The 16,969-nt window shown below is 37.2% G+C and overlaps 1 protein-coding gene and 1 long non-coding RNA gene across 3 annotated transcripts in view; one reads left to right on the top strand and one right to left on the bottom strand.

The window, feature by feature from the left end:
- Positions 1-16,969, top strand: part of Palld (palladin, cytoskeletal associated protein) — a 359,420-nt gene that overhangs the window by 1,396 nt on the left and 341,055 nt on the right. The gene's annotated exons all lie outside the window — the stretch shown is intronic.
- The window catches only part of LOC139705267 (uncharacterized), a 360,401-nt gene that overhangs the window by 54,419 nt on the left and 289,013 nt on the right, over positions 1-16,969 (bottom strand). The window lies entirely within an intron of this gene.

Genomic DNA, 16,969 nt, shown 5'->3' with positions numbered 1-16,969 from the left:
AAGGCCTGGAGGAAGTCAGCACATACTTGGAAAAGATAGGCACTGGAGCACCACGGGTCAGTTCTTCATGCACGGGCTCTGGCTACTGAAGCATGGGTGCAGCAAAAGGTAGAATGACATGTGTGTACCCTGGTCACTTTCATCTCACACCACCATACCCATTGCAATTTATATAAATCCCACCTCTTTAATTGCAGAGTTTATACCTTCTCCGGTGCAAAATGTTAAAGAGCAGGGCCCTGGAGTCATATGACAAGGCTTCTGGTTATGGCTACTTATACCAGCAAAGTCACTTTAGTCAAGTTTCTTTAGCTCTCTGTGACTCAGTTTCTTCATCTGCAAAGAGGCCATTCCAATAGTTATGACCTCATTCTATTTTATGGTGGTTGAATTAAAAAAAAAATGTGAAAAAGAGTGCCATATACCCAGTAACTGCTATATTAGTGTTACCTGTTATATTTGTTATTTCTCATTTCTGATTTTCACATGTCAAAATGCAAGCAGCATTTCAAGTCAGGATTATGGTATGCAAATAAACATTCATTCATTTAGTTTGCAAGTTTTGCTTTTATTGATGATTAATGCCTCACCTAAATTATGTATGTATAAAAAAGCAAATTTAAAAGAATTTACTTTGAAAAAATAGTAAAGTAGATATCACTGGCTAAAAATTGAAATGATGGTATTTCCTTATTCTCTGTATGTCATGAATCGCAAACTTTATACCTTTCACCCTATTTCTGCTAATCTGCACTTTCCTAGTGTCGGTTTCTTAGTTTTACAATAAATTGCTCCTAAGCATGAAGTAAGCCTCACAATTAGTGGTTGAAAACTGGTATAATGGGAGGCAGGCAATTCTTTTTTCCCCAACCAATTTGTTCAACCTTGTCAGTTTTTATAGTCATTTTTGCTCTATTTCTTTTAGAACAGCAGAGGGCAGTAAAAAACTTGTTAATCTATTCATTTAATTAGCTATGTCATTCTAAATTCTGTGTATGTTTTCCAAAATAATTCATTTTTCTTATCATTTTGCCTCTGATAAAAATAAAATTGAGTATTTCTTCCAGATTGTATTAAGGTTTTTAAAAACCTCCCAGTCTTGAAAAAAAATTCTTCATTAGAAATATACTCACATGTCACTCAAAACAGTTTCACAAGTTTTCAAACTACATATGGTTCCATCTATATTTACTTGCAAAACAGCCACTTCCAAAAGTGTTACCATGTCAAAAAATGACAAAAAGCAATTCATTTATCACCAAAGTATGACTTCAAGTGAGCAGACCATAATTTCTGTGTTAAAGTTTACTTTCATCATTTGGTAATTCTAGGAGCCATCAAAATCATACTTCAGTCTGTTTTCTCAGGGCAGTGGAGTGCTAATTTACTTAATAGCTACAGTATTATTAATTAGTTTTCTCTGTCTCCCAGCATAACAAAGTCAATAGCTAATATTTATTAGACATTGCAAACTGTGCCCTTCTAGAATCACTAAGTCTTTGATAAAATGTTCCATTATTTGAAGTAAGCTGTCTTTTTTGTATCCTTTAGAGTTAGTTTGGGATTGGGTTGGTTTAGTTTGGTTTGGTTTGGTTCAAAGAGAGAGTATACATGCACATTGAGTTTTCTTTTTGGATTAATTTATTTTATTGGTGCATAATAATTATACAGAATAATGAGATTCATTATGCCATATTCATATGTGTATATAACATAATTTAATCCCTCTCATTCATCAGGACCTTCTCTTTCCCTCCCCACTGAGATTTTCTAATTTCTGTTGCAAAGATTCTTGGTCATCTCTGTTGTTTATTTGTACATACAGCAAATAATTAAGGACCTTGAAGTCTTTTGATCACATGAGACATATAACAGTCTTAAGAGAAAATCTTCTTTGAAGGAAATTTTGTATAAGGAAGAAAACTTATAAAGAGGCCCTACACTGGGGCATTAGAATCTGGCTCAGGCCCAGACATTAGAAAGACCTGTTGGACAAGCAGGCCACTTCCTAAAATCCCAGGAGCAGTTGACAGAGTTGTGGAGAGGCGAGAGTACGTCAGGAGAATCTGGAACAAGCAATGAGCAGGGTCCCAATAGATTCTGGTTGGTAAATGTAGAGACATTCAGTGTTGGGCAGTCTGCAAGTGAAGAGCTCAGGAGTTGGGTGACGGGCCAGTGGAAAAGTTCAGTGTTACTCTAAAGGAATACACCCCAGACAATTATGGAAGAGGGTGCCAGGATCCCGATGCAGGGGTGAAGCATTGGAAGAAATAACTCTTCAGGAGTTCAGGCAAGTGAAAGCCAGGACTATAGCTTCAGAAGGACATTTTAAAAAAAGGGCAGGAAATAGAGACTGAGTTCTGATGAGATGAGGCAAGATTTTAGTGACTAAATTTGTGCTGGGCCCAGAATAGGAAAGCAGACTGCTAACTGACATAGCTAGGTTACTAAGCTGCTACCCAGAAAGCCTTACATTAGGCCAAAATTGAGACTCTTTGGCCCAGAATCCAGGGCATAACCAAGCTAATAAGTATAGATAGGAGGAAGAGAAAATGTAGGGAGAAGCCAGGCCAGACATTTCAAGGAATTTTTACCTTATATACAGCCACTCACCCTTCCACATCATGCAAATACTAGATATATCCACAAGCAGGACAGAAAAAGAGTTTTCTTTATTCATTCTTGAACGTCCAACAAAATCTCAACAAAAGAGAGAAGAGCTGGTGGATAATAATTGAAGTTATATGCATTTAAGTTGTATTCAGATGATATGAAAATTATTTGTTAACAAATTGAATTATCACTGTAATGTTAATATGAATTGTCAACTTGATTAGATTAAGAGATGCCTAAGTTAAGAGTCTTCTGAGTGTATCAATGAGGGTTTTCTAGAAATGATTGGCATGTGGGACAGCAAACTGAAGTGGAGACCCACCCTAAGTGTGGGTAGCACAGTCCAATAGGCTAGAGGCTTAGATGGAACAAAAATTGGAAGAACAAGGAAGCAGAAGCAGACACAAGCTCAATTCTTCTTGAACGGGTTCGTGATTGCCACTGGAATTGCCCAAGGACATCAGACTCCAGCTCTTTGCCTTTTACAAAGCAGACTCTGACCAGTGACTCTCCAGAGAGTTTCCAGGCCTTCAGTTCTGGACTGGGGGAGCCTTGTTGATCCCTCTTGTTCTGAGGCTCCAGTTTCTGGGACTGATCAGCTACTGTTTCCTCCAGCTCTCCAGCCTACATACAGCCATTGTGGACTATCCAGCTTCTAGTTGTATAGGCCAATCTAATAAATACCCTTCTTATAATTATATATATCTATATCTATATATTTATGTATATCTAGATAGATAGATAGATAGATAGATAGATCTCCCATTGGTTCTCTTCCTCTGGAGAACCCAGACTAATACAATCACATTAAACAATTCATCTATTCATCCATGTGTGTCCTAATGCTCCATATTCTTCATACGATACTTCAGAACAGCATAAAGACCCTGATGTCAGCCCCCTCCCCTGTGCTCTCTATGCTCAACTTTTGTGAGTTGATAAAAATATTCATGAAAATGTTTAGTTCAAAATTAAGTATTATAAAAAGGAGGCCTATGTTTTCAGTTTATATTTTTAAAAATATTTAAAATATATTATTATTTAAGGGGTTCAATGTCTTAAACCACTTAAATCTAAGACAACTGACATGGAAAACTATTAAAAAAAAAAATGTGCTAAGTAACATGTAAATAATCAACCAGTCATGGAGCCTGGAATATAACTCAGGTCTTCTAATTCCGGATCCTGCTCTTCCAAGGCCAATGAGAAGACTGAGCTGCCGTCACTGCTGGCCTGGTCATTGTGTCTGCCTTGCTGAGAACCTCCAGAAGGGGAGATGAGTGGAGCTGTGAAAGCCCCTGTGAAATCCTTGTAGGCATGGAATTTATATTCTAAATATTTTCAATGAAAATAGTAGCATGAGGATATCTAGAAATTTTTTCATATGAAAAAATAAAAAGCATTGCCCTTCATGGTTATTTTTGGTCACTCAACATAAACCAAAAAAAATTTTTAAAAACTTTAAAAAGTGGAGCACATACCCTTCACCAAATATCTATAAACAAAACAAAGCATTCCCAGTAATGAACAGTGGTGGATCCAAATGTATCCTCACCTTCAGATTGTATTGTAAAGCAAATGTATGCATATGCAAAAGAAAAAACATAAAACACTTTTAAACACCCACCTACTGCAGTAAAAGAAAAATCCAGCATAGTCCAAGCATATGCTTTAATATACTAAATACGGTTACTCATAACTTATTATAAGATGCCTATGAGGTCATCATTATTAGCCTTATAAAGTTTTATTTAATATATGTAATTAAAATTAATTAAATTCTTTTCTTTCTATAATCAAAACCTTGCCCCTCCAGTGCTTCCAATTAGTTTACATTAGCAAGACTTTGATCATCATCAAATGCCAAAACAACAGGATTATCCAGATCAAATCTATGCAATACTGTCTGTAGAAATTTCCATTTTCTCAAAGACAAAAACAATAAAAATAAGCCATCTATTCATTTTTCTTACTAAGGGTATCAGGATGTTGTAGAGTTGATTGTGTTGTCTTTGGAAAATATATCAATAACACCACTAGCTGCTAGGTTATGAATATTAGGTGCTTATAAATTTAAGATCCAAATGGTTTAGCCCAGATGTACTGTTGTTAGAGAATATGGTCAGGGCTGGGGTTTAACTCAATGGTAGAGCATTTGCCCAGCATGATCAAGGCCCTAGATTCAATCCTAGCACTATGAAAAAAATAAAAAAGAAGAAGAACATAGTCAACAATAAAAATGTCAGCTAGCACCATCAAATTATCACTATGAGAAAAAAAATCTTAAAATACATGTGCTGTTACTGTAACATGAAAATGTAAATAGGTACAGGTAATTTGGGGACCAATTTTGTGACACACAGTAAGTTTAAGATGTATGTGCCCTCACCCTTTACAAAATAATTGACTACTTGACATCTCTACTCAGATATTTACTAGTCATATCAAATTTAATAAGCCAAAACTTCTAATTTTCCTCTCTTCCACAAACCTCTTTCTAAGTCTTCTCCATGTCCATAAAGACAACCCCCCTTTCAGCTGTTCAAGGAAAAACCACAGAGTTACCCTTGACTCCTCTTTTCCTCACACCGTATTTCCATCTATCCAAGAACTCTGGTTGGCTCAGTCTTTCATGTATCCAGAATCTGTCCATCACACCACGTCCTCTGATGAGGCTCTGATCCAAGCCACCACCCCCATCTTTCTCTCCAATTTTTGCGTTGCCTTCTAATAGATCTCCTGGCTTCCATCTCTGCTTATCAGAATCTACTCAGCACCTCCCATAACTTTTTTTAAACAAAATTATGATCACAAAGCTACACAAAGCCCCCCCATCGGCTTCTTATCTCACTCAGGGTAGAGTCCTTAGTCCTTACAGATACTAATAAGGCCTCCTCGTCTCTCTGACTTCATCCCCTGCCATTCTCCCGTGAAGACACACAACTCCTGTCACAGGGTGAGTCTTTGTTGCTGTACCAGGTATGTTCCCACCTGGGACTTCTGTCTTTTCCATTTTGTCTTTTTGAAATGCTCTTCTTCCAGGGCCCCTTTGTCTCCTTCATATCTCTCCTTAAAGGTCACCTTCAGAGTATAACCTTCCATAACTACTCATGTAAAAGAACAAGTCACCTTCCTATGTTTTCTACCCTCTGGTATGATTTTCTCCATAGGATTTATGTGATACGTTTTACTTTAACTATTTCATTATCTATCCCTTCACTTTGAATGTAAGGACTGTATCTCTTTTACTCTTTCTTGTGTTCCCAGCGTCTCAATAAATATGTGTTTAATAATTCCATAATTAATTCCACTTCTAGTTATATACCTAGTTGTTCATGAATATAAGGATACATGTATAAGAGTGTTCATAGCAGCATTGTTTCAAAAAACTAGAAAGAGCCTAAATATGTGTTCGCTGAAAAGGAAATGGATAAATTAAATTATAATATATTCATACAATGAATGAATTAGAGCTGTACATATCAGGATATCTAAAACTCACTAATAATATCAACCAAAAAATAATAAGTTGGAAACAAAGTACATGCAAATCAGATGAACAAATGTATTCATTTGAAGTTACATTTGCAAAACAGTACTATCTCAAGCCTACAGATAAAGTAAGAACATGGAGAAATGCATGGGTATGACAAGTGCTAAATTCCAGACAGTAGTAACCTTACAGATAAGAAAAATGTGATTTGCAAGGATTACCCAGAGAGCATCAACTGTGTCTGCAATGTTTTATATCTCAAGATAAAGAGATGAAAGGATAAATTTTTATTTTTGTGCTTCATATTGAAAAATACCAAGTATAAAGATATTTAATTTTACTCTATCATTCCTGTTATGTTGGGTAAGTTCCACAGCCAGGCTTTGTCCACAAAAACCATCCAGAGAATACTTTGCTGTCTAGCATTGTGAATTGGATAAGCTGCCTCTTAGCCATTTGCTCTTAAAGTTATGCATTAATCAATTTTCTGGGTTGTTTTAGTTATATTTTAGAACTTTAAAATGTTTTTGTTTTAACTTGTAGTGTTTCAGTAGAGTATTATATGTGTTCTGTCTCAAAGACCTTTTATGGTGTAATCTACCCAGTTTATTGGTTGTAGAAGATACAAAAATCTACACACACACACTGGCCAGAGAGTCGGAAGGGTCACATGAGTAGCCCATCACCCTCTGACCCACCCAGTTGTCCCCCTTCCATTGTCACTCTTGGGTGTTGAGAGCAAGCATAAAAGGACCGAATCCATAAATTTAAAAAAAAAAAAAAAACATCACAGCTTCTGATTTTCTCATTCTCATCATTTTTTCCACTTACTTTTAAATCCAATTTCTTTCTCAGTATATTTGCATTCAGTTGAAAAAAATCAAGGCCTTTCTCCTCTGCAGAGACCAGTACACCTTCCCTAGAGTGGCAGATGATCATTGAACTAGAAACCGAGAGACCAAGCAACAGAGGGTGCCTTTTATTGCAGGAAAAATGTATCCTTATCTCTGACTCCTCCGTGGAAATGATATCTGTGCTTAATAAATTAAAGACATATGGTCTATTTTGATGTTTTGTCCTCTCTCTATCCTTCCCATTCTTTCTCAATTCCAGTTTCCATCCAACACCTGGCCACTTATAAATCTCAAATTCAAAATCTCTCTTCAAAACCCTTTTGTGTAGACCTCAGTGAAATGGAATAGCTCCATATCACTGAACTAGGAGATGTTGTCCTTGCTTTGTGTAATTATTGTTTAACAACTTGAACCTTTACAGAAGGCAGTAGCTGCCTTCCCACCTCTTCCTGGCCAACCATGACACTATGATACTACAACAAGCCCATGTGTGATATATGTGATAATACTGCTCAGACTGATATTTCAGTGAATCCAGAAGCAAGCTTGAGCCAGGCGTGGTAGTGAAAATCTGTAATCCCAGCAACTTGGGAGACCGAGTCAGGAGTATCCCAAGTTTATGGCCAGTCTCAGCAACTTCGAATAAGTCTGTCTTAAAATCAAGAAAAAATAAATAAATAAAAAGATGGGATGATAAAGCACCATGGGTTCAGTCCTTACTTCCGTATAGATAGAGAGATCAGTAAATAAGAAGGCTTTATATTCAAGGCAAATGTGAATTATTATTATAGTTAGAAAAATTTTAGTTGAACAGACCATCACTGGTATCCAGCCCACAGTAGCAGCAGCCAAATTAGACAGTAGCATCAGTATACATCTCAATGATCAAGTTGTTTTTTTTTTAAAGAAAACCAATACTCATATAAACCCCAAAATAAATGTACCTGAGGGATAAATTCATTCACAGATATTTCTTTTAGAATTAAAAGTTTGCATGTGGAACAAGTATGGGAAGAGCATAATGATTGACAACATAGATTCTGGAGCCAGTGTGTGAATCTTGGCTCTATTAGGTGTCAGGTCCCCTAGGCAAGTTGTCCAAACTTTCTGTGCCTCAGTGACCTTCCTGGTAAAATGAAAGAGCCTACCTCTAGAGTAATTGTGTGTGTTCAGTGACTGAAGACAGAGAACATTTAAAACTGTTGGACACATAGTAGTATCTTAATAAACCTCAACATTTTATTTATGAAATTACTTATCATTTTAAAGTATTTACTTTTATTCTTGATTGTCAATAATTATAATTAAATTATAATTATATTATAATTATACAATATTATACCTTCTCAAAAATCTTTGAATCTGTTTCCTTTCTTTAAAATCTTTATGCTACAATTTGATTTCTTATTGCTAAGTATTCACAGTGGATAGAGCCAATGGAGAAGAAACTCTTCGACATTATAGACTGAACAAATAATTTATAAGAAATCTAACTTATATCAAGAGGTGTTTCTATCCCTATCTGTTCAGTGGGTCCAAGATTTGTAACATCATAAGGCTACCAGCAAGAATGGGATACTCTCCCTGTCTCTTACCACTTTCTAGAAACTTGTACCCTTACTTGGCCTGGTGTGCCTTCTTGGCTGTACTGAATGGGATCAAAGCCAAGGAAGAGATTTCTTCCAATCTCTACCCCTCCCTCATACAACTAATTATCTCCCCATCCTCTCTTACTAAACCCCTGATCTGTGAAGGTCAGCTGGATTGTGGATTACTGTCAACTTGGAAATCTTTCCAAAAATCAAATCTCTTTGACTATTGTTTTCTTGGTGCTCTTTAAATTGTTTGGCAATTTCCATCATTTTGCTTCATGACCACTACTTGTTAAATATTTTCTAAAGTCAATTGAAAGTGGTTTCCCAACACTTTGGCCACTCCCTGTTTTTGTCTTCCAATAATTTTGACAGGAAGAAAACTCTAAAAATAATTAGAGTAACAAATGCAGGCTTTTCCCCAGCTAGAGAGATTGGCTTCGATTTTGTGTTTTCTTCCTACTAAGTATTATACCATACTGCAAATCTCTCAAGAGGAAAAACAATGTACTTTTTGGACACATCACTTGCTGTATGCAAACTAGTATAAAATAATTGCTTTGAAAGAGTTTGACTCTGAAGTTTCAGATACCTTCGCAGTCAAAACTATTCAAAGTCTCAAATCTCTTCTGTAGAGTCGATTTAAGTACTTCTTGACATGTTTCTTCATTTGCCTTGGGCCAGTACCTCATCACGGATCACTGAATCTGTTTAGGTGTAATTACAGCAATTCAAGAACTCCACTTAGACATAGCATTCTTTTGACGGTTAGGAGTTACTTTTTAAATACAACTGCAGCAAATACGATTAAAAGTTTGAAACTCGATATAGCTTACTGTGCTGACCAAGATGCAAAAATGTTCTACCAGTTGGTGTTCAGATGATGTGTAGCCATAAAAATGGTCCTTCCTGTTTCATTTTAATTTCTTTGAGCCAAGAAATAGTATTATATTTAATATATTCAGAAACAGGAGTAAACTGCTACTGTTCTGAACACTGATACAGAAATCCAATCAAAAGCCTTCCATGGCATAAAAATAACTATGTGCAAGTAGAAACTTACTGTGTTCTCTTGGTTCTGAATTCCAACAGAGAAGTCTGGCTCCACATATCAGATATGGTAAATGAAGCCACAGAAGCAAGTTTCCAGTTACTGCATATATAAAATAATCTGAGTAACAAATGCAAGCCTTTCCCCAGCTAGATAAATTGGCTTTGATGCCTTGTGGATTATTTTATAATCCACACGTCATGGGCCAGAAAACATAAATAAAAGTACCCTCAGAAATAAGGACTTTTTTCTAAGGTGACAACATTTAGCCCTTGTTGCAGGTACTGAACATATTTCTAGTCTAAACAAAAAGTAAAATGGAAGAAAAGAATTTCCCAGTAATCTTCCATGGAGGAGAATGGGGAGGAAAGAAGAAATTTTTAAAAAGGGAGAAGAGGGAAGGAGGAAAGGAGAAGAACAGAGAAAAGAAAATTCACATTTGAAAAAAAAATGGTTTTTCTTTTAGAAGCCAGAGAAAGATTTTCTAAATCATTAGACCATCATAGAAAGAATCCCAGACCAATTGTATTAGCAGAGACTAATTAAACTTACACAAAGAGAGGGTGATAGACACACAGTTGATGAAGTCTAGGAGATGAAATAGAAACTTATTTTTGACTCAGCTGTGGACTTCAAACCATGACAGAGATTAAAAATTCTCCACATCATTGCATGAATTTGATTATATGGAAGGGATCAATTTGAACCAGGCTGCTTTCTAAAAGGATAATAGTGAAGAAGGTATAGTTCACAAACAAGAGAATCTATTCAAGGTGAGGCTCCAACTGGGCCTAAACACTCCTGTCCAGGGACTTTGTCATTCCTAATGGAGAGATCTTGAAAGTTGACACCAGAGGCTTGTGGTCCTATTTCAACAGCATCCCGTACATCCACGCAATCATTACATAGAATGATGCGTTCCACTAAGTTGTAGGAAACTTATATTACAAAGTCATTTCCATTCTTCTGAACCCTTAGGTTGTCATTCTAGTCACAAGTTATAAAATAGTTCCTCCTTATTTCTCTTCAGAGTTACTGAAGTTCAACCCTCTTACAGAGCTACTAAAGTCAAACCCTCATGAAAGTTCTTGACATTCTCCTGACAATACTAACAGATGATATAATGTTGCTAGTCACATTTCTTGAGTACTTACTGTGTGCCGTGCACTCTTCTAAGGGCTTTGTATGTATAAATTCACTTACTCCTAGAAAGTAGATACTATCATATTTTGGGGGGGATCCTAAGACATTTATTGTGTCACAATTAACATGTCTATAAATCAGATCACATCTTACAGAAGAGGACATTTAACAAGCACCATCGAATGACAGCCACAATGTGGTTGTCAGCTTGTGCACACACACATTTGGTCAGAACTGCTTGTTTTGTCACTTTCATTCTTGGCCTGCTTGACATTTGCTGTTGTTTGGATTTGCTGAAGTATCCCCTAAAGGTCCATGTGTTAAAGGATTGGTCACTAGCTTGTGGAGCTATCAGGAGGTGGTAGAACCTTTAAGAAGAGATGGAACCAAGTGGAAGTTAGGTCACTGGGTGTGCCTGTGACAAGGATATTGGGACCACAAGACACTCTCCCCCTTCCCACCTGCCATAAGGTGAGCATTGTACCACTTTGTCATTGGCCTAAAGGCAACTGGGGTTGAAATCTGTGAAACCATGAGCCAAAATATATCTTTACTCAATGTATGTTCATTTATCTCAAGTATATTGTCATGGCAACAGAAAATGGATTAATACAATACTACATGCTATTTTTTATCCTCCTTAATAGTTCATAAAATAATGGCACCTTACAGAGATTAGCATGTTGAATTCAAAAGCTATGAATTTGTTATCTCCATTTTAAAACTAAGGAATTAAGAAATAGCAGGGAAATTTTCCCTCTATCTAGTTATGGTTGGAGCTAAAATGCACACCCAAGTGAGCTAGTTCCAGAATCTGTACTTTTTAACCACTGCTAAGCAGAGTGGGATCCCCAGCCCATCTTGCAGATTGGTTCCCCAACAGAGTTTAGAGAAGCCTGAGCTTACATTAAAAACCTCTAACATGGTAGATGTTGATTATTTCTCCCCAAGCCAATGCTTATGAATGGCTTCCTTCCATTGCCCCAGTGTTAAGGAAACTTGGCAGAGTCTTGACCAATTATTTAGTGATCCTTATGAGAAAACTTTATACAGTGTACATTCCCAGCCTGCCTTGCAGTGTTGACATGAGGGACAGTCCGCACCTTTCCTGGTAGGAACAATTGCCATTGATGCTGCTTGAGAGGACATGGCTGTAGAACTTCCACCATCAAAGTCATTTAGCAAGTGTTTCTCTTTTTTCTCATAAACAGAGCAGTAATGCCAAGCAGAACATAACAAATATGATTTGTAATCCAGTATGGTACTGTTTAATTCTTATGTGTAGTTGCCAGCATTTTAATTAAGAATACATTGGCATATGTTGGCCAGGATCCTGCTCCATGGAATTACTCCATGTGCCAAGCACAAGGACAAATCATCGAAGCCTGCAATAAAGGGGGAGAGGGCCTCAACACCAACAATGCTTTTAGTTCAACTGATTTCTGATTGACCTTTTCTACACAAGGCCATTGTAAATCCAACACAATAAGGCAATTTTTTACAGAATAAACAACTTCACTTTGAACAGGTAGCTATTAAGAGGGAAGCATCGAGATTAAAGAAATCATATTACCTTTTGAATGATCCATACATACACGAGTGTTGTTTCACTCTACAAGTCTCTGAGCACATCAATGGGACAGATGTTCATCAATCCAGAGCAAAATTTATCAGGGACCATGTAGTGTGGGGAACATGGAAGTGAGATGTGCAGGCAATGGGATTCTCTAGGAAAACATCATCTTGCCTCTTATGTATCAGTTTCATTTACTAGAAATAGATGCCTCTCAGTTATACACACTCAGCTCCATAAATATCTTGACCAATTTATTTCTATCCTAAATCCTAATATGGGAGGTGGGTAATTGAAGGGCATTGGAGCAAATGTTCCAAGTCACCCCCCTCAAATTGGAAATGCCATCGTTCTTATTAATTATAGGAAAAATAGTTTAAACAACAGATATTCCACAGGAAAACAACAGGTGGCATCCTTCCAGTGTGAGAGCTGTTGTGTTTGGATTGCTTTTTTTTTTTTTTTCCCAAACCCTAACAGGTCAAAGCAGGTAAAATGATGAATCCATTAACAAGGTGTGTCTATTCTTCTCCAAATCAAAGTAACTTTATGACCACCGTATAATATATAATATATACCTGCAATACTTAGTTGACAATTAAAAGATTTCATATGCACCTAGTCCCTTTCATCTGCAAGTTATAAAATCTTAACATTCACTCATCCAGTGAACTATGTAAAATGGCTTTATTTCTTTGGAATTCAAAGGTGTGTCTTCTAGCAAGTTCCAAGAGCAGCGCGCGCTCTGCCTTCCAGTACAGGGTTCAGTTTCCCACACACACCTCAAGTGTTCACAGACCACATTTTTCTCAGAACACAAGCCGAGCTCTTAGCTACCTGCAATTGAGAAGAATCTCCATGGCCTCAGCAGCTTCTGGACTCTACAGGGGGTGATCCTCAAGTTCTCAACTGTCACACATGTGTTCCTTCTCTTCTTCTTTGATGGTTTTCTGGCGTTCAGATTTTGACAAATCAGAAAAAGATCAAACCCAGCCAAAACCTGTCTTTCATTACAGTTTTCTCCGGTTGAAATGTTAAATTTTCTCACATCCGTGGAATTAGAGTAAATTACCATCCAAACTGAAAGATGTGTTGGATTCATCTTCTTTCTCCTTCGTATTTACATTTGCAAATCGGCCCTGTTTTACTCTCCATACTTAGTGCTAGTTTGTCTTTCTTGCCTTCCAGCAGGCCTGCTTACCCCTTAGGATCCTGGAAACTTGATTTTGTTTTTCTTTCAGCATGCAAACATAATGCACTAATCACCTGTGCTTAATGCCCAGGGCATGATCAGGGGCAAGTGTTAGAAAACCACCTGAGGCTCTTGGCACCCGCAGCATTTGCTCAGCATATCCCCTCATTAGGCATATTTAATCAGCCAAATGAAATAAACAGATCTTAGGTTATCAGAGCAGTAAGCAAGCTAGAAGTTAGCAGTTACAAAAACTGCAGAGAAGCAAATGAAGGCTCCACCCACCGAGGGAATCAGAGTGAGACAAGGATTAGAAGCAGATGACATAAGAAATCATTCCAAGATAAATGTAAAAAGGCAGAGGGAGAGAGAGTTGAGTGCTCAAGCACATCGTGACATCTATATCCCAAGTGTTTCCAGATCGGTCCTCCAAGGCAAAAAAAAATAATATGCAAAAGTCTCCTACTTTGCCAGCCAGTCAGGACACTTGTCTTAGCTGTGCATGAACAAACAGTTATTTGGATCATGATAACACTCATGTGACAGCAATCCTTCTGAAATGACACAAGTCATTCCTGAAAAGAGAAATGCTAATGAGATCAGAGCAATGAATGATGGGACTTCTTCATTATGACTGGGAGTACAGATGTAGGAGGAAACGAAAGCAATACCCCTTTGGCAGTACCTTTCCATGTGTGTTCATAAAGTCTTTCTTAACCGATCAGAAAAGAAATTTAAGTAATGTTCCTTTGGTTCAAGCTGCCACAACATTAAGATTGTTAAAATTCAAGGACAGCAGTGCATTGCTTGACAGTGGGGATATGTTCTGAGAAATGCATTGTTATGGGCTTTTGTCCTTATGAGAACACTCTGAGAGTGTACTTTTGCAAAAACCCAAGTGGGATAGGTCAATCATTCAATGTGGCCTCTTGATGCCATCAAGACACAAGATGTGCAAGGATACTGCCAGTGTACCATGGTGTAGGATTTTACAGCAAACATATTTTTATAAGTAGAAGGAGCATACTCTAAAATAACCATTAAAAGTATAGCATAGTAAATATATAAGCCAGTAACAGAGTCATTTATTATCATTATCAAGTATTATGTACAGTACATAATTTTAAGTGCTATCTTTATGTACAACTGGCAGAACAGTAGTTTTTTTATTTTGTTTTGTTTTAACAGCAGCACCATCACAAACATGTGAATACTGCATTGTGTTACATTATGACAGCTAGAGTGTCACTGGGTCAGACAAATTTTTGAGCTCCATGACAAACTCAGGGACAACCATTGTATAGGCAGTCTGTTGTTGACCAAAATGTTGTTTAGCAATTTCTAAATATGAGGGAGGACTCATAAGTCTGCTCTTGCCACTATTGCCCCCATGGTTCTCTGACTAGACCTCTAGACCCTCCATCTATTCTTCTTGCCCCACTTTCTTCCCTTAAGAGTCTCACTTGTCTGGACTACAACAGATGCCTTCAGGCTTGAGGTTGGGATGAGCCCCACAGACCCTGGGAAGACCAGGGGAAGGAGAGAAACTCAAGGTACTCTGTGTCTCATCTTCCTTTGGGTCCACCTTGATGCTTTCAATCAATGAAGGTCTCCCCTCCACATGATGTTCTTCAGGGTTCAGCAACCTCTACTCGTCCTTGGTCTCTTTAAGATTGGGAGTGGTAACAACCCTCCTTTAAGCCCCAGGATGATCCTTTCATAAAATGTCTAGTCTTTGGATCTAGTCATTTCATGAAACCCTACTGTGCTGCCTGAGTTCTAATGTACCTCTTATTTCTTTTTCTTTTTTTAGATAGTGGTGGACCTTTATTTTCTTCATTTATTTATATGTGGTTCTGAGGATTGAACCCGGTGCCTCGCACTTGCTAGGCAAGTGCTCTACCACTAGGCCACAACCCCAGCCCCCAATGTACCTCCTATTTCTATCTAGGACCACATCTAATCCATCCTTCTGATTGATTGCACATTTTAGGAGATGATCCATAATTCTCATACTCCAGATGTGGTAATATGATCGATTTTTGAAATGCTTTACCCTAAAATTTGTAAGGTAAATTCTGGATTACTCAATGGCAAGTTGCCCAGCTTGAAAATTGTTTCCTCTTATTCTAATAATTTGCTTTTAGCCCTTTTAGGTCAACTTCAATTCCAATTCTGTAATTTGGTAAAAGAATCACATTGATGGTGAAAGTTCAAAAGAACATTTGATGTCATCTGTAGAATATCCTTATTCTCTACCCTTCCTACTTTCTCTGCCAGTGAGAAACATAATGAGTAATACTAACTTGAGCCCTAGGTATTCCTGACATTTTTTTATGAAGGACTTTGTATACATTCACTCTTCCATTTCTCTCAAGAGCTCTACAGAGTAGGTTGTTATTACTGCCTCACCATTTTACAGATGAGGAAACTAGACTGGAGAGGTAAAGTCCAAAGGACATACCCATGATGAGTGGTATATCTGGGTTACTAACATGAACATTTGGCTCTTTGGTTAACTTGTAACCACTAATGATTTATGTATTTGAAGTGCTGTCTTGATTACTTAATAGTGCATAGCAAACCATGTAAAAATTTTTACTATTTCCCCACATTTACTAGCCTCTCTGAAGAGTGGCTATCACAGGAGTGCTACTAGGCATTTTTTTTTAATGTCTGCTGTCCTGGACTGATAGACTCTAATGTGGACGATGAATAGAGGATACTGTGGAATAAAGAGTGCGATACAACAGGGCTATAGTTTGATTTAGGCATCAACAAGGAGGTAGAAAAAGGATTCCAGGTTAATAAGGAGGAAATGCCTGGCATAAAATCAAACATACCATTAAGAATCATTCTGCTCTTCAAAACTTGACTCCTTCAGTCATATAATTTGCAGCATAGTAACAGTGCAGTGTGGGAAGCTAGAGGAAGGGGGGAGCAGTGTGCCCACTACATACATACTAGCTGCTACACAATGAAGAGGGTGCAGCCTTCTCAAACTCTCATTGAACTGCATAAACCCAAAGACAGAAAGCCATTAGCTAGTTATCCTTTCCAAAACATTAAACTGGTAAATCACCATGTTCAACATTTATCTGTTTTATTAAAACTAAACAACAGTTATTTAACATGAAGATTTTTTTTAAATAGTTCATTTTCAAAACTACCTAAGATCCAGTTTGACCACAGTTTCTCCAATGGGAGGTCTTTTTAGACACATTGACAAAATCAAATGAAGATGGTGCAATTTTAAGTAGAGTAATTACAGAATTAGTAAGTACTGACATTTCTTTTTTAAAAAATATAAACTAGATTAAAAAATAAAATAAATATTTAAAGAAGTTATAGCTAAAGCTAAAATAAAATGTATGTATCTTCTTCACCACAAATGTTGTCTCAAACTTTTTTTTTTATTTGAACAAAAGCTGACCTCTGAGAAGTGTGTCTGATCTCCA

The sequence above is a fragment of the Marmota flaviventris genome, chromosome 3 (genome assembly GCF_047511675.1).
Source record: "Marmota flaviventris isolate mMarFla1 chromosome 3, mMarFla1.hap1, whole genome shotgun sequence".
Lineage (NCBI taxonomy): Eukaryota > Metazoa > Chordata > Mammalia > Rodentia > Sciuridae > Marmota > Marmota flaviventris.
This window is presented reverse-complemented; position numbering and strand designations above follow the sequence as displayed.